The sequence below is a fragment of the Elephas maximus genome, chromosome 2 (assembly GCF_024166365.1).
Source record: "Elephas maximus indicus isolate mEleMax1 chromosome 2, mEleMax1 primary haplotype, whole genome shotgun sequence".
NCBI lineage: Eukaryota > Metazoa > Chordata > Mammalia > Proboscidea > Elephantidae > Elephas > Elephas maximus.
This window is the reverse complement of record NC_064820.1, coordinates 102,407,544-102,431,613: the sequence shown is the minus strand read 5'-3', so window position 1 is coordinate 102,431,613 and position 24,070 is coordinate 102,407,544. Positions and strand designations below refer to the sequence as shown.

The window sequence follows — 24,070 nt, the reverse complement described above, 5'->3', positions numbered from 1 at the left end:
CAAGGTTCGTCAGGACGTTGTCTTCAGCAACTCTTGTCTGTCACCTGAACAAATAAAACAACCCACAGGGGTATTCGGAGCTAAGAGGGTAGGGAGCTCCCGTACACAATGTTTTGATGTTAAAAACGGGTATACATTTTCCAAGAGGCACAGGTTAGAGTGCAGAGAATAGAAGCTTGATTTTGGTGGTGGGGTGATGATGTCAATGTCTTTTCTTCTGTCACCACAGACTCTTTCTCACCACATGCTTCACGTAAACCCCCGTTAGTCACTATGGGAAAAAGCAGAGGGCAAATTCAAAGCCACCTGCAACCTAAGCACAAACGTTGTAAAATATATTACTTTTGTTTTGGTCCATATGCAGAATCTGCCCAGACAGATGGCTTTGCCCCAGTGGGAGACAGATTTAGGCTTATAAAAATATTTAGAATGAAGCAGGTTTACTTGGAGTAAGCTTCCTAAATGGAAATTTGTATTTCAAAGTCATCAATATACAAACCTGAATTTCTCATTGGCACTTTCTAATAAAATCATAGCGGGCGTTTTTCCTCCTGCTTATTATAAATACATTTATGTGACTACCAGCCCCCATTCAAAGCATTTTGGAATGCTAATTAATTTTAAAGAATTGTAAATGGTTCTGGCTGGCATGTATTGACATGTTGGTTGTAGCATTTATGCTGGACAGCATATTTTGGGCACAGTAGAAAAAAATGCCATTTTCTTTCCTCAGTAAAATAAAAATGTTTTGCTCTTATTTTAAGGATGTTAGGGGTGTGTGTGTGTGTGTGTGTGTGTGTGTGTGTAATTTTCCCTGCTTGTACTGGTGTTTGCAACGCTTCTCAATTTAGTACCATCTGTGACTCCATCAGCTTGCTATTTACTCTCTTCTAAATCGTTAAGGGGGACGTTATGGCAATAATACTTTATTTACATGTCACTTTTCCAGGAAGCTTAAAGTATATTCACAGGAATTATTGTATTAAACAATGACACTCATGTGAGGTAAAAATTTTACAGTTAGAGAACATCTCAGGATTAGTATGACTTATCTTAAACAGAAGAAAGTATTTCAGTGATTCTGGGGTTTAAGCATGTCTGTTATTATTTTAAACAGAAGAAAGTATTTCAGTGATTCCGGGGTTTAAGCATGTCTGTTATTAGATATTCTTGTTCTCCGAGCCATTTAGGTGTTGTAGCAGTAGCTTCTGGTGGTTGTGTAATGATGTGAGAGGAGGGAGTGATTGGATTAAATTGATGAACGAGTTTTGCTTTTTTAGTTCCCTCTTGGCCCCCACATCAAAGCCTTAATTATTATGAAGTGGCTAAAATCAATGAAATTAGAGGAAGAAGGAAAAACAAGAGAATTAGGTAAAGTGAATTGTTAATGATGATAAAAAATTCAACATAGCATCTCTCTTCCTTTTATATTATGGTTGTATCCATCTTTGTATGTGATTCTAGAGGCCTACAGACCAAGGAATCATTTGTAAAAATGAAGAAAACGAGAATCCATTTTGATTACTGAGTGTGTAGATTTTATTTCGTTACATTATTTTGATTTTGAAGTTACATAGGGTTGTACTGTGGCAATCAGGTTGTGCTTGGTTAAACACAGAAAGGAAGGGCTCTTCTGCAGTAAATCAGTGTTCCTACTGACTATCCAAATGCATAAGGAAGCATAGCTTTCTTTTTTTTTACTTAATATTTTATTGTATTTTTGGTGAAAGTATACACAGCAAAACAGGTTCTCAGTCAACAATTTCTATTCATAATATTAAGTGGCGTTGGTTGCATTCTTCAATTTGTGTCAACGTTCTCATTATTTCTGTTCTAGTTGTTCCACTCCCATTAAGTTGTCTCACTGCCCCCTAACTTCTCATTATGCTTTAAGTAACTGTTGCCCAATTTGGTCTCATACAGATAATTTTTAAGAGTGCAGTTCTCATGGGTGAAATTCTTTACTTTTTGAGCTACCTCCTATTTAGTTAAAAGGTGATTTCAGGGGATAGTTTCTGTTCCAGATTTAAAGAGTATCTCTAGCCAATAGTTTTGGGGATTCTTCCAGTTTCAATGGGTCCAGTGAGTCTGGATTCCTTTAGAATTTGAAGTTCTGTACCACATTTTTTTCCCCTTTCTATCAGGACCCATCTGTTGTGACCCTGATCAGAACATTTGGTAGTGGTAACCAGGCACCATGTAGGCCTTCTGGTCTCAAGGTAAAGGAAACTGATTTGTGGAGACAATTAGTCCTATATTTCTGTTCGTTCTCTAATTCTTGGATTTTCCTCATTCTCTTTTGTTCCAGATGAATAGAGACCAGTGGAGTCCTGGTGTAGTGTAGTGGTTAAGAGCTTGGCTGCTAACCAAAAGGTCGGCGGTTCAAATCTACCAGCTGCTCCTTGGGAACCCTGTGGGACACTTCTACAGTACTACTTTATCCTATAGGGTCACTTTGAATCAGAATTGACTTCGTGACAATGGAAAAGCTTTCTCCCTATCTGATTTAGAGTTTTTAATGTAGCATTACTACCTAAAATGATGTTCTAGACCACCAGCGGAAGCATCCCACACTTTGGAAAATGCTGGATTAAAATAACAAAGGAAAAGGATCAAATAGCCTAATTTAGTCAGTCAGTCATTAGTATATTCAGCTTAAAAAACTAGGTATACGATGTTGTTGAACACAAAATCTCTGCCTGTCTGGATTTACTGCCAAGCACAGCACTCTCCTTTCCATCTGTTCTCTTGTGGATCCAGGCCTACTTCTTCTAGCTCTTCTAGTCCTAGCTGTTCCTTCATTGCTATCCTAGTCCAGTATAATTTACTTTTGGGACTAGATACTCCTTAGGGTCCTTGTTCTCTTCTGACTCAGTCTGGACCCTTTGTTTAAAGCTCAGCCTTGCAGCTGCCTGTAGGCTCTATCTCTGCCCACGGGCAGAGGTTCTGCAGGTCTCTGGCCAATTTCTTTTTTTTTCTAGTTTTGATTTAAATCTTTTTACTTTTTTATAATTTTTATTGTGCTTTAAGTGAAAGTTTACAAATCAAGTCAGTCTCACACACAAAAACCCATATACACCTTAGTACACACTCCCACTTACTCTCCCCTAATGAGACAGCCCGCTCTGTCCCTCCACTCTCTTTTTGTGTCCATTTTGCCAGCTTCTAACCCCCTCCACCCTCTCATCTCCCCTCTAGGCAGGAGATGCCAACATAGTCTCAAGTGTCCACCTGATCCAAGAAACTCACTCCTTACCAGCATCCCTCTCCAACCCATTGTCCAGTCCAATCCATGTCTGAAGAGTTGGCTTCGGGAATGTTTCCTGTCCTGGACCAACAGAAGGTCTGGGGGCCATGACCACTGGGGTCCTTCTAGTCTCAGTTAGACCATTAAGTCTGGTCTTATGAGAATTTGGGGTCTGCATCCCAGTGCTCTCCTGTTCCCTCGAGGGTTCTCTGTTGTGTTCCCTGTCAGGGCAGTCATCCATTGTAGCCGGGCACCATCTAGTTCTTCTGGTCTCAGGATGATGTAGTCTCTGGTTCATGTGGCCCTTTCTGTCTCTTGGGCTTGTAATCGCCTTGTGTCCTTGGTGTTCTTCATTCTCCTTTGCTCCAGGTGGATTGAGACCAATTGATGCATCTTAGATGGCTGCTTGCTAGCGTTTTAAGACCCCAGACTCTGGCCAATTTCTTATGCTGTTTATGAAATGCCTGCATGATCAGAGGGGCTGGACAGTGGAGAGGAAAGCCAGGGAACACATCTAATATTAGGAGGTCCAGGGTCCCATTATTCTTTCCTTTGTGCTGTTTTTTGATAGTGAGTTTGGTGGTTTTAATCCCTAGGTTTTCTCTGGGGCAAGTGTGTAATCAGGTTACATTAATCATGTAAACATTACCTAGGTAAAACCCCTTTACTGAGGTTGGCTAATACCAAGCACATTTATTTTGTTATTATTTGATACACTTGTGTTGTTGTTAGGTGCTGTCGAGTTGGTTTTGACTCATAGCAACCCTACAGGACAGAGTAGAACTGACTGTCTGATATACTAGAGGTGCTTTTCTAGGTTTCTGAGAAAATCTTGCCTCCAGTGTTGTTATCAAGTCTCAGAACTTCTTCAGATTCAGTACCTGTGGACTCGCCGGGTAACTCCCCACTAGCCCCATAGGAATTAATTACATTGCGAATTATTTGATGTCATGGGAGTGTAATAACTGAGATTATGGCCTCATGTTCTGTCAGCCAGAAGGAGAGGGTTGTGGCCAAAACCAGCTGTGCTGATAGTACACCTCGCTCTGGAGCAAAAAAAAAAAAAGTGTTATCTGTAGTTAGAATGTGGAATCCCCAAATTTATTTGTGTTCTGACTGAAGTTGAGTGTAATTTTGTAAAGTGCTTTGATAAGAGGGTGTACCTGTCCCATTACCCTTCTAAATTTATATATAGCAAATTTTGATATTTGTTAGGTGAAGAAAAATCTTGAAAACTCTGATGAAAGCAAACCCATGAACAAATTTAAAAAGAAACACTAATGATAAATTCCAGGAAAGAAAAGCTATTTACAGTAGATGCTAGGAATATCTGAAAACAATACTAGGAAATATGAATATGCTAGAATACATGAGTAATAGGTATTTTTTAAAGTTCGTAAATAACTTCCGTGATCACACATCTGTGGTTTTATTTGAGAGTGAATCTGTCTTGTTGCATTTTTAAAATCTTTACCGTGCATGTCGTCAGTTCTGAATTCCACTCAGGCCATATGTAACCTTCTGCATCTGGGAGAGTCATGTACCCCTTGGGCAATAAATGAAAGTCCTAACTTAAGAGTTGACATCTTCTTGTTTTATTTAGTCTTTTTGTTTCACTGATAGCTTCGGGAAAGATGATGGTGGTTGCACTCTTACTGATGATAGTAATTTGAAGATGAAGGCCTTGAGAAGCTTAGCATGCAAGTCAGGAGGCGATAGTTGCACAGCTTATGTTGGAAAGACAATAAGTATGTTTGTTTCCTGCCAGATTATCCATCTACTGTATGCGGCTCTGCTGTTTCTGACTTTGGTATGACAGAGTATTTATTAACAAGAATTTATAATTCTGCCATCTCACTTCCCAGTGAGCTTGACCTTACTTCTGTTTTTACATGCTTGATTCTGAGAGTGTCGTGATGATAGAGGAAACCTTGACATCTGGTGGAATTTCCTCTGAGCTCCTTAGGAAAAAGTCATGTAGACATTTCTGTCAGACCTTCCCAGCATGTACCTGTCAGGCTTGGGAGCCTCCCTTTCCTCTAAACTGGAGGAATGCCAGGAGAATACAGCATCAGAGGAATAGTACCAAGAGAATATTCTTGCTAAGGGTGGCTGTGGGAAAGGGCTAACCTACAGGATTACTGAGTATTTTCTCAGTAATTCTCTGAAAAGGCAGGGAATGACTTCCCAGCTCTAGTTCCTTGGAGCAAAGCCCAGACTTCCTAGGGCATCTCATAGCAAGGATTCCTGGCAACATAACAGTGTCTCCAGTTATGCCAGCACATACTTTGAGGGCATCTATGAATAGGAAGGACAATGAGAAGGGGATTTACAAAGTCATAGCTATTTTTCAAGTAAATACCTATTACATATTTTTCTTTATTGGAAGGGCAAATCTATCATTGAAACTAGAAAAATTCCGTAGGCTCCCTTAGACTACCATGAAAAAATGGTTTACAAAAGGTGGCAAACAAAGATCAAAGAAGTAATCTATTTGTGATGTGCTTCAATTTAAGTAAAGAAGGTAAACACTTGCTCTGTCAAATCAAGAAGGATATTATTTTGTGTTCATAGACATCAACCAAATATTGAACTGTTTCAAAGATATTATCCCTTCAGGTAGTAGTAAGGTGTTTGTGTCTTTGTTTTAAAAAATTCTTAGGTATGAAAAGTTTGTGTAGGCTAATGTTAGTCAAAATGTTGAGGAATTCACATTTTGTTTTTTGTTTTGTTTTTACTCTGCATAAGACACACCAGCTTTATTTGGACCTTATTTTCCAGCACTTTCTCATGGATGACATCACAGGATTTATAAAATAGCTAAAAAAAAGTGGACAACATATTGAGGAATTGATTCCAGATTGCTGTTTCTGGAGATTTCCCTAACTCCCTGATCATCATGATCCATAACGAAAACAATGTTGTTCTTATAAAGAATGCTGAGCATTGCCCCTTATATGAGCTTACTTGTTTCTCCCAAATCTGGGTTTTTTTTTTTTTTTTGTACTTTAGATGAAGGTTTACAGAACAAACTAGTTTCTTATCAAGCAGTACACACATTGTTCTATGACATTCGTTAACAACCCCATGACATGTCAACACTTTCCCTTCTCCACCTGTGTGGTTCTTCTCTTTTGTTTTATTTGTATGATCAATTACATTGATTTTCAAGCACAAACCTCAGTGAATTTGCATAAGCAAGAATGCATTTGCAAAGTACAAATTGATACACATCTGTTTGCATAGTTAAGAAATCTATGCATTTGCAAAAATCTAATAAAGTGTCCCAAATATGCCAGATCTAACATGATAAAATATTGAATATTCTGGCAATGGAAAAGAGAATGTGAGTTATCTGATCCAGTGAAATGAATTTTGCGTTAAGATGGCATGTTAATTGAGAGTTGAAGATTAATGATCTTTACTTAGATGTATATTAAGTCATAAGTCACTTCGGCTACTTTTCTTCTCAAATAGTGAAAGTATTGAGTTTTTTCTTCACTTGGGCAGCTTAGCTTTTAACTTTGCTATATTGGCTTTCTTTTGTGCACTCATTCAGTTAATAACTCACCAATGCATTTACTGGATTAACTTTTAAAAGTACATTTATGCTTATTTCTACAGGAGATTGAAATACGAAAGAGAAATTCTTATTCTGAAGGAATTTAAAATTTAGTAGAGAAATAAGATAAAATAATATAAAGTAGTGAATATCAACTTCTAGTACAAAAGCTTCCTTTTGCTCCAGCATGTACACAGGTATGTGCACATAGGCGATGCATGCACAACCCCCCCACCCCCCACGTACAGACAGAAGGCAAGTTGGGGAAAAAAACAGACTTATACAATCATAGAATAAACCTAAGCCTGTTATTTATACTGATTAGTATAGTCTGTGACTCAGAAACATAAACAGGCAAAAAATATTACCATATTCTTGAGAATAAAAGAACAGCATGAAAAATAAACCAGTAGAAATTATTGCAAACATAGTAGATTATTTAGGAAACAGAATAGAAATTAAAAATTTTGAATTTATATCTATTGAAAGATTATAAAGTTTATTGCATCCATAAAATGAGACAAATATGATATAATAAAATGAGGAATCAAAATTAAGAAAATAATCTGGGAAGCTAAATATGTAATTGCTGAAATACAAATTTTGAATAGTCTGAATCACATGTGCTTATGTTTGAAAATAAAGGCTCTGGAAAATCAAGCCAAGGAAACTATAAAAAAAAAATTAGTAACAAATCACCATGAACTTACTTAAAACAACAGAAATTTATTTGCTCACAGTTCTGGAGGCTAGAATTCTGAAACCAAGGGGTTGGCAGTGTGTTTATTCCTTCTGGAGATTTTGAGGGGCCCTCCTTTCCACTCCTCTCTCTTCCTGGCTTCTGGAAGCTATGGATAACCCTTGCTTGATATTCCTTGGCTTGGAGACACATCACTCCAGTCTTTGCCTCGGTCTTCACATGGCATACCCCTTTGTGCTTCTATGTCTGTTTACTCTTATCTTCATTTATAAGGAGTTGTCATTGAATTCAGAGCCCACCCTAATCCAAAATGATCTAACCATGAGATCTTTACCTTAATTACATCTACAAAGATTCTGCTTACAAGTAAGATCTGACTCTGAGATTTTGTGTGTACATATCTTTTGGGGGCCACAATTTAATCTACTATAAAAACATACCAAAGGATAGAAAATATGAGAGCAAAAGTGATTGAGGACCCAAAGGATAAAAACAATTAGAGGTAAGCTTCAAAATATTTAACCAGGAGTTCTGGCTAACATGGTGCCATAGACTGAAGCACCAGCCATCCTTCCACAGCAAAGACAAATGTCATTCCTGGAACCTGAAGTGTCAAATGAAGAGATAAAGAACTCAGCCAAACACTGGATGGGATAAGAAACCGACAGACTGAGAACGAGGAGAGACACTTGCCGAAGTTTCTTATCAGCTAACACAGCACAGATTCGCCATCTCGGACTCCTCTCAGAGATTGGCTGAGAGGGAGCATAGGAAAGCAGCTTCATGGAGCTCCCAGCAGGAGACAGAGCACCCGGTAATCAGCGATACATGCTTTCCTACCCCTCATCCTCTCCCCACTGCTCTACCTCTGAGCTTCCTCGCTGGCTGTGGTGGCTCCTTCGGCTGGACGTGCAGCGTCTGTGCTATTTGGTTTTGTCCCATCCATATTGCAGATCGGCGGACAAGAAAGTACAAGAAAGCAGCTTTACGAAGTTCCCAGAAGGAGACAGAGCACCCAGTAATGAGAGATATATGCTTTCCTCCCACCCTTATTCCCCTCCCTCTTTGGCCTCCTCTGCTTCCTTCCAGCCACAGTCTCTTGGCCAGGAGTCAACTGTTTCCACCCTAGGTCACTTAGATTCACCCCATCCACACTGGCCAGGTCCCTGAGCTGGTGAGCTTCTTTCCATCTCTTTTGGTTTCTTCCATGCTTCCCACCACCTCCGCCTCCATTCTCTCGATCACCTGGCTCTGTGTGCCATCTTTGCTTCTTCTTGAAAGGCTTTGAAGTCCTGCTCGACTGGGGATCTACTCTCCTGGCCCACGACACCACCCTGGAAATCTCTGGGGCTTTTTTTTTTTTTTTTGCTTGTTTTGTTTTGCATTGTTCTGTTTTGTTTGTTTGTTTTCTTTCTCTTTTTGCACTGGGGAGCCCCTTCTAGCTGGGCTGCACTGCTTGGCCTAGGAGCCACTCGCCCAGTCTGCGCAGCTGTGTAGGTGGGATCCCTGGAGACATTTCTTTTCTTTCTTTTTCTTTTTTCCTTCTCTGTTTCTCCCTTTCTTTCTTCATTTCTCAGTTCTCATCTGTATATACTTACCTTCTTTTCCAGTCTCCTGAGTACCTGGTGCTGTGTGACATCTATACCCCCTCCAGCCAGGCGATACTGTGCAACCTAGGAGACTTCCCAGTCTTTGCAGCACACACTGGTGGGACCCCTGGGGCTTTTCTTTTCTACTTTTTCTTTCCAAATTTTTGTTTTGTTATTTTTTTTCTTTTTGCTTCTGTCCATTTCTCAGGTTCTCATCTCTCCACTCCAACGACAAGCTCCTTTTGCACTTTTTTTTTGGGGGGGGGATTTTTTTTGTCCTGTGTTCGTTTTTGGTGCCTGTTTCTCTCTCCTCTTTCCCATATGCATACTAGCTCCATACATCACAAACTCCCCCCTCTTTGCTGCCTACCCTCACTGTGCACTGAACAGCACACCTCCGAGCAGCACAGGTACAGCCTACCAGAGCCTGCCTGGCACTGATTCCTGGACCACCCTGTTGGCCCTAGCGTGTCCCACAAACAACCCATCTCAGCCCCTCCCCTTCAGCTGGACCTGCCTTGCTGCACCATAGCTGAGTGACTGGCCCCGCCCATTGGACAAGGAGGTAGAAAGTATCATGACTACAGATGAGCAAACAATAAAGAATGCATAGCCTGCCTGCTCAGACATAACCAAATTAAACAAAAAACCAGGATGAAACAAACAAATCTACAATCCATAAACAAAATAGCTACTGAATGTCCCGAAGACAGGAGACAATATCAAAACATATTAAAAATACAGGAGAGGATGGCTCCAGTAGGCATCCAAAATAAAACACCAGATGACTATCCAGTAGAAGAAAAGGCACTAGAACTACCTGACAGGGAATTCAAATCTCTAATATTTAGAGCTATCCAAGAGTTAAGGCAAAAAAGCAGAAAAAATGAGGAAAAAATAGACAGATTTATGGAAAAGACAGAAAAGCTCTTGGAAAATACAGACAAAAAAAATGGAAGAATTTAAGAAACTAATACAGGAACAAAATGCCAAAATAAATTCACAACTAGAAATCATACAAAAAGAACAATTAGAAATCCAAAAGATAAACAACAAGATTTCAGAAATGGATAGTGTCATAGGACTGAGGAGCAGGTTTGAAATGATGGAAGACAGGATCAGTGAAATTGAAGACAAAACACTTGTATACAACTCTGTTTGAGGAAAAATCAGAAAAAAGAAGAAAAATGAGGAAACTGTTAGAATTATGTGGGATACAATCAAAAGCAAAAATTTACGAGTGATCAGAGTTCCAGAACAGGGAAGGAAAAACGGAAAACACAGAAAGGATCATCGAAGAATTGCTGACAGAAAACTTCCCTAATATCATGAATGATGAAAATCTGATCATCCAAGAAGCTTACTGAACCCCATAAATGATAGACCCCAAAAGAAAAATACCAAAGGATATCATAATCACACTCGCTAAAACCAAAGACAAAGAAAAAATCTTGCGAACAGCTTGAGAAAAACAAAAAGTCACAAACAGAGGAGTAACGATAAGACTAAGCTCTGATTATTGAGCAGAAACCATGCAGGCAAGAAGGCAATGGGATGATATATATAAAACCTTGAAAGAAAAACATTGCCAACCACAAATAATATATCCTGCAAAACTTTCGTTCAAATATGATGATGAAATTAGGACAGTTCCAGATAAACAGAAATTAAGGGAATATGTAAAAACCAAACCAAACGTACAAGAATTATTAAAGGGAGTCCTTCGGTCTAAGAACAAACAACATCAGACCACAGCCTGAATCTGGATGCAAGATTGTACCAGCCAGATACCAACGAAGGAAATAAACTTTCTAGGACTATCCAAATCCAAAAGAACTTTCTAATGGAGAGGAAGCCATGGCAATACCAAGTAATAATAGACTGGTTCAAACTTAGGAAGATAAGGGTAAATTTCAAGGTAACCACAAAGAAAGTTAACCAAAAAGAAACAATATTTGATGGTTGCAAGGGATGGAAGGGGTGGGGATGGAAAAACACTTCATAGGCAATAGATAAGTGAAAACTTTGGTGAAGGGTAAGACAGTACGCGGTACTGGGGAAGCCAGCACAACCATTTCAAGGCAAGGTCATAGTAGCTCCATAGGCACATTCAAACTCCCTGAGGGACTGAATTGCTGGGCTGAGGGTTGTGGGGACCATGATCTTGGGGAACATCTAGCTCAATTGGCATAACAGTTTATAAAGGATATGTTCTACATTCTACTGTGGTGAGTAGTGTCTGGGGTCTTAAAAGCCTGTGAACAGCTATCTAGGATACTCCACTGGTCTCACCCCTTTGGGAGCAAGGAAGAATGAAGAAAACTAAAGATACAAGGGAAAGATTAGTCCAGAGGACTAATGGACCACATCTACTATGGCCTTCACCAGACCGAGTCCAGTTCAATGAGATGGTGCCTGGCTACCACCACTGATTGCTCTGACAGGAATCACAATAGAGGGTCCTGGACAGAGCTGGAGAAAAATGTAGAACAAAATTCTAACTTGGAAAGAAAGACTAGATTTGGCTGGCCTGACAGAGTAGAGAAACCCTGAGAGTATGGCCCCCGACACCCTTTCAGCTTAGTGATGAGGTCAATCCTGAGGTTCACCCATCAGCCAAAGATTAAACAGGCCCATGGAAAAAACAAGAGTAGAGGGGCACAGTTTCCCTGCAGCAGAGACTGGAAGGCAGGAGGGAACAGGAAAGCTGGGAATAGAGAACCCCGGGTTGAGAAGGAAGTGTTGACATGTGGTGGTGGTGTTAACCAATGTCATAGAACAATGCGTGTACTAACTGTTTGACGAGAAGCTAGTTTGCTCTGTAAACCTTCATCTAAAGTACAATAAAAAAAAGAAAAAAATTTAATTAAAAAAAATTTAACCACTGGTATTACACAGGCACAGATTGATCGAAATAGATGATTACCGTATTTTTTTGCAAGTAACATGCGCGTTTTGTTTTTGCCAACCACACAACCCCCCCACAGCATGTTATTTTCATAAGAGTTGTATGTGTGCGTGTGTTATTTATGTGGATGCGCATTTGTGAAAAAATGCGGTAGTCAGAATGGATGCTAACTAAACATTACCCCACAATTCCAAAGCAGAGAATAGGGACAGTGATGTAAAGGAAATACATGAAGAAATTATGTATTATGCTGAAAAACATTTCATAAATAAGATGCTCTAGGATGTTGTTTATTCTGATGTGTTAATTTACTTTTTCTTAGAAATGTAGAGTTTTTGGATTTCATGAAAATTAGGGTGTAGACCCCAAATTGAAATGGAATTTAGCCGAAAACTAAAATGAAAGATTTATTTAATGAAAAGAATGAAATTGAAACAGAGGGTGAATTTTGAAGAAGAAAAAAAAAAAGGTTGATGAAGGTTTAGGGTAAAAGATATAAACTTTAATTTGCTTCTGGAGATTCAATCTTTAACACCATAAACAAGATCAATACAGTAATTTTGCCTGGAATAAAGGAAATTTTAGTTTGTTATTGAATAGTCTCTAACGTTTCCCGCCAATTGCCAGATTATAAATCATGGCCAATGCTTACAAACATGAGTATAATATTTACTGATGCTGTCATTTAGTCATTGGTTGGTTCATTCCTTTGTTCTTGATATTTATTAGGCACACATTTTATGATGTTATGCTCCCTCCAAATTCCCAGCCATGCTTGGACACCCATAAAATTGATTTCGTATTAGAACATGAACCTGGAACATACCAGTTTGCAAAATGCAAAAGTTTAATGTTTCTTTTAAAAGGGGAAAAAGGGCAACTCTCAAAATTATAAGATCCAAAACCAAACCCACTGCCATCAAGTTGACTCTGACCCGTATTGACTCTATAGGAGAGAGTAGAACTGCCCCATAGGGATTCCAAGGCTGTAAATCTTTACAGAATTAGATTGCCACATCTTTTTCCCATGGAGCAGCTGGTGGGTTCTAACCATTGACCTTTCAATTAGCAGCCAAGCACCTTAACTACTTTGCCACCAGGGTTCCTTAAACTATAGGATAGTTAACTTTAATTATTGCTTAAAAATGGAATGGAGTAGATAATTTCTGATAAATTGAAGATATATTTTGCTTTTTTTCCTTAGTTAAATTTTTACTGTTTTATTTTTAATTATACAAGTAATATGTGTATTCATTATTTTTACACCAATAATCTAAGTAAAAAGGGACAGATAAAGTCTCCCTTGTCTATTGCCTTCAATCCCAATGACTGTGCATTTGGATAGATAGATCCCCACATGAATGCATATGTCTGGGTGTGAGCAGGGACCTATTACCCAATAAGCAAGGTATGTATGGGTTTATTTGTGCTTACTCACTAATCCGTAGAGAACAATTTCAACTTGTTTTTCACCATATGAAAATGGAATTGCTCACTGCAGATTAGTAAGTAAACACAATTAAGCTCGTGTGTACCTTGTTTAATGTAAGCTAGCACATATGTTGCTTACTGGTTCATCTGCCCCTGCGTATGAGTGTGTGTGTGTGTGTGTGTGTGTGTGTGGGAGAGATAGAGTGATGTTTCTCCATAATTGGTGCCTTCCCTTACACATTCTGTAACTTGATTTGTTGTGGTGGAGACTTTACTGTGTTAGTTCATGTAGATTGATCTCATTCTTTTAACTGCTACATTAAAAAAAAAGAAACCCGTTGCCAGCAAATCTGTTTCATATAGGATCCTTATTTAACTATTACCCAGTTGGTGATCATTTATGATGCTTCCAGGTTTTTGCTCGTACAAGCAATACTGCGCTGAGCATCCTTGCGCATGCTTGATCGCACCTACCTATGTGGGGATTTCTATGAGATAAACATTGATTTGTTGGATTGCTCTATTACAGGTTAAGAACCCTTTATAATTTGATAGCTGCTTCTTAATTGCTAAATTAATTTTTGATGGGTAGATCTAACCTTATTAATATTATAAATTATTAAATCTTAATATGTGGCCTTTAAAAAAAAACTTGTTTCTTAGTGACAAACAGTGGCCTGCAGTTAAGGGGAAAGGAAGAAAAGCAATATGTTTGAACTTTAGTGAAGCTTTGGATTTGAATAAAATTCTTGTTATAATAAACTTGGGAAAACGGCTTTGAAACATACAATGACCAGGTACCCAATTAGCTATGGTGCCAAAAACAAAAACCAGTAATCAATACCTTAATATCAGTCTGAGGGTCTTTGTTGAGGCTAATCTGGTTTGATACTCTTAGTTAAAAAAAAATAAATCACTGGTTGAATGGAACAAAAAGCAAGCTTAATAAAACTGGTGATAGCTTAAGAATGATGGAGGCCTTAGGCTGTTTTGGGAAAGTAACTGTTAAAACTGGTATCTTCCTCAGCAACGATTTCATTCACTGATTCATTCTGGTGATACTGAGCATGAACTTCAGTCAGCTGCTAATAGGCTTTTCTCCTGGCTAGATACTTTTCACCTCCAGCTCTCAACAGCCCGTTTGCACCTGCCAAACTCCTCCTCATTCTAAGGCCCAGTGCAAACATACCTCCCCTCACTGTTCACGCTTAGGTTATTAGTTGCTAACTGGGTGTTTTCATAGCATTCTTTCATGTGGTTATGAATTATATCTATTTTTCTTTCCTGTCATGTGGACGCTGGGAAATGAACCATGACTTGTTTATTATCATATCCTCAGTTTGTAGCGCCATACTTAGAAGTGTAGTGGTTAAGGATATTGACTTCACATATGTGTTTAAATCTCAGTTCTGCCACTTTCTAGTTGTCTATGTATTCTTGGCATGACTCAAAATGAGAAGAAATAGTGGTGAGCATCCATTAATAATCAGAGCATGGAATGCACAAAGTATGAATCTAGGAAAATTGGAAGTTATTAAAAATGAAATGGAACACATAAAGATAGATATCCTAGGCATTAGTGAGCTAAATAGACTGGTATTGGCCATTTTGAATCAATCATATGATCTACTGTGCTGGGAATGATGCCATTCCTCTTTAGTTTGTCATTGCCAGCATTGGCCAAAAACAAGGCTCCAGGAATTGACGGAATACTAACATATATTTCAACAAAAGGAGGTGCTCACTCCTCTATGCTAAGAAATTTAGAAGACAGCTACCTGACCAACTGACTGGAACAGGTCATATTTGTGCCTATTCCAAAATAAGGTGATCCAACAGAATGTGGAAGTAATTAAAAAATATCATACACAAGTAAAATTTTTGCCAAACCGAATTCAAAAATGGTTGCAGCAGTACATCGACAGGAAACTGCCAGAATTCAAGCCAGATTCAGAAGAGAATGTGGAACGAGGGATATCATTGCTGATATTAGATCTTAGCTGAAAGCAGAGAATACCAGAAAGATGTTTAAAAAAAAAAAAAAACCTGTGATTTATTGACTACACAAAGACATTCAACTGTATGGATCATAACAAATTATGCATAACATTTCAAAGAATGGGAATTCCAAAATACTTAATTGTGCTCATGCAAGAACCTGTACATAGGTCAAGAGGCAGTCATTCAAATTGAACAAGGGGATACTTTTTGGTTTAAAGTCAGAAAAGATGTGCATCTGGGTTGTATCCTTTCACCATACTTATTCAATCTGTATGCTGACCAGTTAATCCAAGAAGCTAGACTATATGAAGAAGAACGTGGCATCAGGATTGGAGGAAGACTCATTAACAACCTGCCATATGCAGATGACACAACCTTGCTTGCTGAAAGTAAAGAGGCCTTGAAGCATTTACTGATGAAGATCAAAGACCACAGCCTTCAGTATGAATTAAACATCAACATAAAGAAAACAAAAATCCTCCCAACTGGACCAATGAGCAACATCATGATAAATGGAGAGAAGATTGAAGTTGTCAAGGGTTTCATTTTACTTGGATCCATAGTCAACACCCATGGAAGCAGCAGTCAGGAAATCAAATCTGCTGCAAAAGATCTCCTTAATTGTTATAAAACAAAGATGTTACTTTGAGGTTTAAGGTGCTCCTTACCCAAGCCGTGGTAATTTCCATAACCTCATATGCATGCAAACTCTGGACAATGAATAAGGAAGACTGAACAAGAATTGATGCTTTTGAATTGTGGTGTTGGGGAAGAATATTGAATGTACCATGGACTCCCAGAAGAAAGAACAAGTCTGTCTTGGAAGAAGTACAGCCAGAATGCTCCTCTGAAGCAAGGATGTCAAGACTTTGTCTCAACTGGCTTTTTTATGATTGGCACGATATAAACAGTTAAACGATTGCTGCTATTATTATTGTTACTATTATTGTTATTGTTATGATTACTGAAATATAGTTGAAGAAGAGATAAAAATTTAAGAAAACTTTTAAGGGTAACTAAAAGAAGGGCAATTTATTATAAAAATTTAATCCAAATTTCCTGGTCTTTTTTATTTTCTAGTACAGGGAATATATGTGAATTTGCTTTCATTTTCATCTAGTATAAGCTACATCTCTCTGCATTTATTCAGCATAGACTTAGGAAGCTTAATGGAAAATATAGTCCAGTTCCCAAGATATTTGTCTGATCAGGCATTTAAAAAATTGGTAGAGGGTATAGCTTTTCCTGTTAATAGTGATGAAAATATCCAGGAAGGAGCCAGCATGCTGAGCTCAGTGATCTCCTGTTTGAACCCAACATTTCAAAAGGGTGAGGGACCACATATAACAGAAACAACTGGACATTTTCAGAATGTGATCTCATGGCTAGTTTTCTCATCTTCCCATGAATGTACTTAATAAAATAAGTCTCAGAGGAGAACATTTAAAAACTGATAATGTATTAAAGATCTTTCATCCTCCTTTGGGAATTAACTCATATATCACTCTAAATTCTTTGTATATAATTTATTTATTCTTCCATCAAGAACTTTACTGCTACATCTGATGGTGTGTGTTTAGGAATTTTTATGTATCTCTCAGCCTCGTCATTTTACCTCCCCTTCCCTCGCAGGATGTTTATTTCAGAGATTCTAAGCTTTCCCAGAACTCTATCGACTGGGAGTTTGGATGCAAACCCAGACTTTTTTAGTGTTTGGTTGTCTGGTTGTCAAATGGGCACTTGATATACTGTTTGCACCTGAAATTTTTTCTACTTCCTCTTTTTCTTCTCTGATTTTATATGCCTATTTTTATTCCCTCATTCCTTCTGGAAAAATACATGTCACCAACTGAAACCTTTTCTGATCATGCTGCCCAGGGATCTCCAATTCTAGAGCATTAAAAAGAAACACTGCTGTTTATTACACCACCCCACCATTGCCAAACACCTCCTGCTTTTTATTCTCTCCCTCTTGTCTTCTGTAACACTAGTTTCTCTCTCTTTCTCTTTATTCTTTTAGAAATAGGAATGAGACATTATCTCATTCCTTTTGAAGAGTGAATTTATACTTTCACGTCTGCCCCCTCCCTTTTGTGGGTAGTGATAAAAGGGGAAGTAGATATTGTGTTCCAAAATTGTCACCGCTAGTCAAGCTGTCTATGGGGCAAAACTCAAGATTTTATGAGGCTGCTGTGTCCCAAATCTTTCCTGGAAACGTCATTAGCAAGAACATCTTCTCCATCATCCATTGCTGAGTCTCTGGGATGTATTCTAAGATGTGCTATGAAGAAGGACACTCTGGGACCACCTCCCCCGCTTTGACTTTCTGCCATATCTGGTTTTGGGATTCAAGGTCTCTTAGTCCTGGCTAGACTCCATATCATACTTCTTTTGGTGGTAAATTAACCAACTCGCCTTTGTATTTTGAATCTACCCTGAAAACTTTCCAGCAGTTTCTTATTGCCAGGATCTCTGCCCCCAATTTCAAAGCCTTAAAGACTCACTTTCCCTTCCATCCCTTTGCCCTCCTTTATCAACGATCACCTCCCCTGGCCAAGTCTGTGCAGTGCTGTTCTATGTGTTTGGGAAGTTTCACTCTGCCATCCACTTCCTGCCTTGGTCCTCAGACAAATGCAAAACAGGCTATTTTGGTTGCCTGTTCCTCTCAGGAGGGTTCAGGTCTAGTCACTACCCTGAGTATAGGGTTTTATTTTCTTTCATGTGGGTGTATAAGAGTCATAACTATCCCCATGATGTTAGTTGAAAATTAAGGTTTTGGATAGTAACTGTGCATATCCCTGGATATCTGCATTAAATAGAAAACTTTTGAAAACAGATCCTTAAAAAGTTAAATCCTGAAAATGGAAAGACAGGTTGAATTTTTTAAGAGGTCTTCCTTGTTTTTTCCTCATAGGTACCACCTGATCATACAGTAACTACTCTCACCCCTTCCCTTCACACAGTTTCAAGTTTGTGTTCACTGTAAGCAACTTCCTGAGGTGGTAGAGTGGGGTGAGGAGCAAGGTCTGGAGAGCCAAAGAGCCTGGAAGTTTGAATCCCACTTCAGCCACTTTATTAGGCATGTGATCTTGAGTAACATTTCTTAATCTTTCAGTTCATTAGTTTCCCCATGCATAAAATGGGCATAATACTATCTACCTCATAGGGCTCTTGTAAGAGTTACGTAGATTAAAATCTATCTTTTACTATTTTGAATGAAAAAATAAAAGAAATGATAAATTCTTATCTACTTCTATCACTCCTGTGTATCTGGGCTTTGACTGATAAGTGACTAAATTTGTTTCTTATAGGTATGTATATTTATATCTTTATTCTCCACCTGTGTGCTCTCTGCATGTTTATCTATGTTAATAGTTTATAGTTTACCCTAGAGAACAGTGTTCCATTCAGACGTTACTTAAAAATGTTTTTCAATGAGTCTGATGGTAAAGGGCATTGACCTGGCTTTGCAAAACCCTCAAAATATTTAAATGCTACAGTACTCTTCAGCCTTATTTAATTCTGTACATATCTCTGGATACCTGGATATCTGCATATTTGGGTAGCTCTGTTTGTTAACTTTATCCCATGCTTTGTGAATAAAATTTGTTCTCCCAGAATGGTAGGGCTTGAATGGAGTAATCTATTAATGAAAGCCTTTGGTAAACAGAAAAGTGCTACGGAAATATAAAATATTATATCAGCAAAAATATCCCTATGGACTCATGAAATAATGAGTTATCTTCAGGTGAATATCAGGCATCTGTGGCTAGATTCATGCAATAGAAAAAGCCTTGACGATGATGCAAACTCTATGAGATGTCTCACCTATGATTTGTTGATCAGTGACTATGATTATTTTCTTTTAAATCTCTTTAGATCTTTATTAAATTTTAATCATACTTCAAAATGATTTTTTAATATATCCAGCTCGTTAGAGGATAATTTCATTGCCTGCTGAGATTTACTGGGTCATAGTTTTGTACAATTTTAAGGAAAACAGTGACCACCCTTTGTAGAAACAAGGAAGACCTACTTACAAGATAAATAAAATGTTATAAGCCTTACATTTGATAATACTTCATTTACTAGTTTCTCACCTGGCATCCAGCTTAGCCTCCCTGCACTGTTAGATCTCACCAGCAAATAGCAATCCATTCCCTCAAGATGTTCTTGCTAACATAGAAACACAGGAAGGAAATGTCACTGGAAGTGTAATAAAACCCATTGCCGTCAAGTCAATTTTGACACGTAGCGACCCTATAGGACAGAGTAGAACTGCCCCATAGGGTTTCCAAGACTATAAATCTTTATGGAATCAGAGTGCCACATCTTTCCTCCTGAGCTCAGCTTCCCAGGCCTAGAAATTACAAATATTTTAACCAAAATTAAATCTATTTTATTTGATTGAATATGGTTTTACATGGTTTTTCAAGACACGTAAAAGCATTTGTCAACTTCTGTTAATTTTTATTAAAATAAAAACTTACCCCTTGGATCTTAACATGTATGTGTATATGTGGGTGCTCCTCAATTTTATTCTGCCGTTCTCTAAAGTAGATTTGAGAAGGTTATGATTGCTTAATGTTCTGTGAAATAGGATGTCATGTGCCTTGGATGTTGTGCAGACACATGCTATATACAGGCAGTCCCCGGGTTATGAATGTCTGACTTACATATAACCCATAGTTATGAACCAAGCCCTGTAAGGCCTATTATGTTAAAAATTCAGGGTACATAAAAAAAAAAAAAATTTAAATGGTTCAAAATAACAAACTAGTGTTACTTTTCAGTGTGCATCAAAACATTATTATTATTACTGTATTTTTATGTTAAACATGTTTTAGTGTATCTGGAAGTGTAATTTTTTTTATGCATAGAAAGGCACACTATATACACTCAGACAGACGTTTAACTAACTGACGTTAGATACATCCACTATGTCCTGTTTACCAACTGAGACTTCTGAACTCTATTAAAACCTTGGGATTAAATCTTATGGCACCACGGACATACATGCAGTCAGATGTTGCCCAAATGGACGTTATGTGGCATGTGGCTGTACAATAAAACTAATTATTTGTTGTGTGCTGTAGAGTCTATTATTGATTCATAGTGGCCTCATGTGACAGAATGGAACTGCTCCTTAGGGTTTGTAGGCTTTACAGGAGCTGATCACTAGGTCTGTCTTCTCCTGGAGTCCCTGGGTGGGCTTGAACCACCAGCCTTTTGATTAGCAGCCAAGTGCTTAATGGTTCTGCAACCAGGGCTTCTTAATGAATTATTATAAGACAATAATCTAGAACTTGGGAATGAAAAGGAAGCTAATTTGTCCAAAGAGGCTAATATAGTTATGTAATGTGAAGTTGATTTTACTCTCAGATTCCTGCTAGCCAGGGCAAAAATGGAAATAGGCTAAAGTACATATTCTTAGTATCAGAAAGGAAACAAAACAAAACAAATGTCAAATCCTGAATATATCATACTGTGAATGTGGTTATACACATGATTCACCACGCATTTGAAAATACTAACCCAAAACATATGTTTGTTTTACAAAATTTCTATTTTTAATTACTTTGCTTAGGTTAATGCGAAAAGCTATTTTTATTCCCTGGGCATACATTCTGTGTGCACGAAGTTTTGGGTAGCAGCAATGTACAGGTGATGGGGAAGTTGGCCATAAAGAATTCCTAAAGTGAATATGTTGGGTACTCTTAATTTTTTAAATACTGGTGTCATAGTTAAGATTCTGACTTATTGCATAGTAACTAGCAGTTTTAACACCTGGGAAGTAAAGTGAGCAAAATAAATTTATTTCAAAGCTTGGAATTTATCTAGAGAATGAAGATCTTTATCTCTAATATAGCTATTTGGAGTTTGATTTCCAAATCTCAAGCTCTTTTAAAATCTTAACCAAAGAAAATATTTTTATGCAATAGGAAGGGAAGACAGCTAGTTATCTATAATGACACACTTGTAATAGAGATGAGAGTCAGTTCAGGAAATGTATATTCTTCTCAGTTTAAATGTATTTGTTAGTGACATACTATTCACCCCTGGAGAAAGAGAAGTAGAGAAGATATCTCCAAGAAAAGCAATATACTTATTTTTACCTTCCTAGAAATGTTTGGAAAAATGAAACAGGAAAGCAACTCCTTGGGACTCATAACTGAAAGCCATGAGATGAAGAAGGTGTAGTGGTAGAAAATAAAAATAAATTGGTTCTTTGAGTAAAACGGAGACTCTGGTAGATGGCTTCTTAGATCAATATAGCCTCCTTTCCAGATTCACGTGTGATAGAAGATAGTGTAAATATAGGTTGTCATATATTGTTGTATTTTTATGGACTTTGATGAACTTTTCTCTGAAACCTAGGGGCATTTTCAAAAATTTTCTCTTTTTTTTTTTTTTTAAGTGTTATTCTGTTTAAATTAAGTTTTAGTCTAAATACAGATATTTTTAATGTGAGCCCTTTGCACAGGTATTTAAAAAGAGTTCCCTGACCTGTTTTAATAAATCATGATAATTAATTTTTTTGTTTTTGTTATCATAAAGTAAAATGGAATGAATAGAGAATATTTAATTAACAGTTTGTTTCTGCCTGTGGTATACTTTGATCCCCATTACCAAATAATTTGAAATAAAGTCATGAGAATTCATGAACTGGCTTAGAGTTGTTTAACTATACAAGATTTTTCTTTGTTTGGCCGATGCTGGTTTCATGCCATTATCATACCACATAAAACCAAACATAAAGCTTAATTGTCAATTCTATTGGAATTTTACAGACTTCAGAATTTTAGTCCCATAAAGAAGTTTTATTTACTTTTTAAAATTTACTCTATTATTTTAGAGATCTTTTTCAAAAGAAAATTAATCCTTAACTGGGATTAACAAAAGCTAATTCTCAAATTTTATGAAGTATCCATATAGCAAATCTATCTTTTCTATTAAGTTTCTTCTCAAATATACACTAAATAGCATTTCTATATATTACTGACCTGATGTTTTTTGAGCGAGATCAGATTGCAGTCACAGAGTGTCCAAACCCAAAGTGGAGAGGAACTCCCTGAGGCGGTGCATGGACAGGGTCTTTAAAGGCAGTTAGGGGCTTTCCATGCAGCCCTGGTGGTGCAGTGGTTGAGCAGCTTGGCTGCAAACTGAAAGGTCAGTGGTTGAAACCAACCAACTACTCTGTGAGAGAAAGATGTGACCAGTCTGGCTCTGCTTCTGTAAAGATCTACAGCCTTGCCAACCCTACGGAGGCAGTTTGGCTCCGTCCTATAGAGTCGCTAGGAGTCGGAATCAACTCAACAATGAGCTTAGGAAATTTCCAGGAGGGAGGTTACAATGACTGTCTTAGGTATTTCTTTAACTAAAGGGGAGGTTTTACAAATCGGGGTCCTTGTCGTTGGTTTTATAGGTGTACTTTTTTGTTGGGGATTGGTTGTGTCTCGTATGGTGAGTCAGAAACATCGTCCAGCATCAAGATGTTTTGCAGTTACAGCATTTTGAAAAACTCCCTGTTGTTCTTGGAAAGGTCTGCACTGCACCTGGCACCAAACCAAAAACCAAACCCATTGTCTTCTAGTTGATTCCGACTCATGGCAACCCCATGTGTTACAGAATAGAACTGCTCCGTTGAGTTTTCTTGGCTGTAATCTTTATGGAAGCAGTTTTTTCTTCTGAGGAATCGCTGAGTGGGTTTGAACCACCAGTCTTTAGGTTAGCAGCCAATCATGAACCATTTGCCCTACCCAAGCTCCTTGTGGACCTGGCACAAATGTCCCTTAATATTTATTTCGTATTTAAAACACTTCACAATGTGTGAAACATGCTTTTAGGTGCATTTGTTCACTTGATCCTTCAGACAACCTTGTAAAGAAGATAGAAAAGGAATTGTTTTTATCCTTGTTTTTCCAGTAAGGAAACTGGGAAGCAGGCAGCTAGTAAGTGTAAGTGACATTTGTTTCTGGTTTCGATAACTCATGTCTTTACTGGGTTCCAGATTAGAAGGTAACACTTAGTGAATTTGCTCTCCAGTTTGCATGGGAGGAGATATGAAAGCTAATACCTCAAGAATAGAGATGTCTGAAGAGGAGAGGTTTAGCAGGAAAAAACAGACACAAAGAGATCAGTGGATTTCATTTGCTAGTGAAGAATGCATATGCTAATTTAGATAACCAACCCCAGATAATTGCATACTGTCTTTATATGCAGCATCTCAGACATGTTTTCCTCATGTCTCATTTATTTATTTAAATTAGGATGATGATGTAATTTCCTGGAATTGCCTTCTTGGTAGGCCTGGTAGTTGGAGATTCCCAGTGTCTGGGCATCAGAATTCAAAGGCAATTCCAGTAGACATAACCAGTAGAGAGCTGTCTGTATCCTTATCAGACATCCTTTTCAGGCTGTAGTGTGCTACTGGAGTGTTTGTGTCAGGACACATTCTGTTGCTTTAAAAACATTGCAAAGTTGAGGAAGTTGAAGGCCATTAATAAGAAAGCCAGTAGCTTCAGCTTCTAAGTTCACTGTTCTCTGGAATACCCTGCAGTCTCTTTGACTATGTTTCTCCTGCAATGAATGGATATTAAGACCACCAGTCAGATATTTTTTGTGTCATTTA

At 38.0% G+C, this 24,070-nt stretch overlaps 1 protein-coding gene and 1 long non-coding RNA gene across 9 annotated transcripts in view; one reads left to right on the top strand and one right to left on the bottom strand.

Moving 5' to 3' along the window:
- The window catches only part of MCTP1 (multiple C2 and transmembrane domain containing 1), a 610,169-nt gene that overhangs the window by 88,187 nt on the left and 497,912 nt on the right, over window positions 1-24,070 (top strand). The gene's annotated exons all lie outside the window — the stretch shown is intronic.
- On the bottom strand, window positions 220-22,490 carry LOC126066973 (uncharacterized). Its single transcript, XR_007515297.1, has 3 exons — window positions 22,443-22,490; window positions 19,539-19,614; window positions 220-271 (listed from the first exon to the last, which is right to left on the bottom strand). It is a non-coding gene; the product is annotated as an uncharacterized LOC126066973 (long non-coding RNA).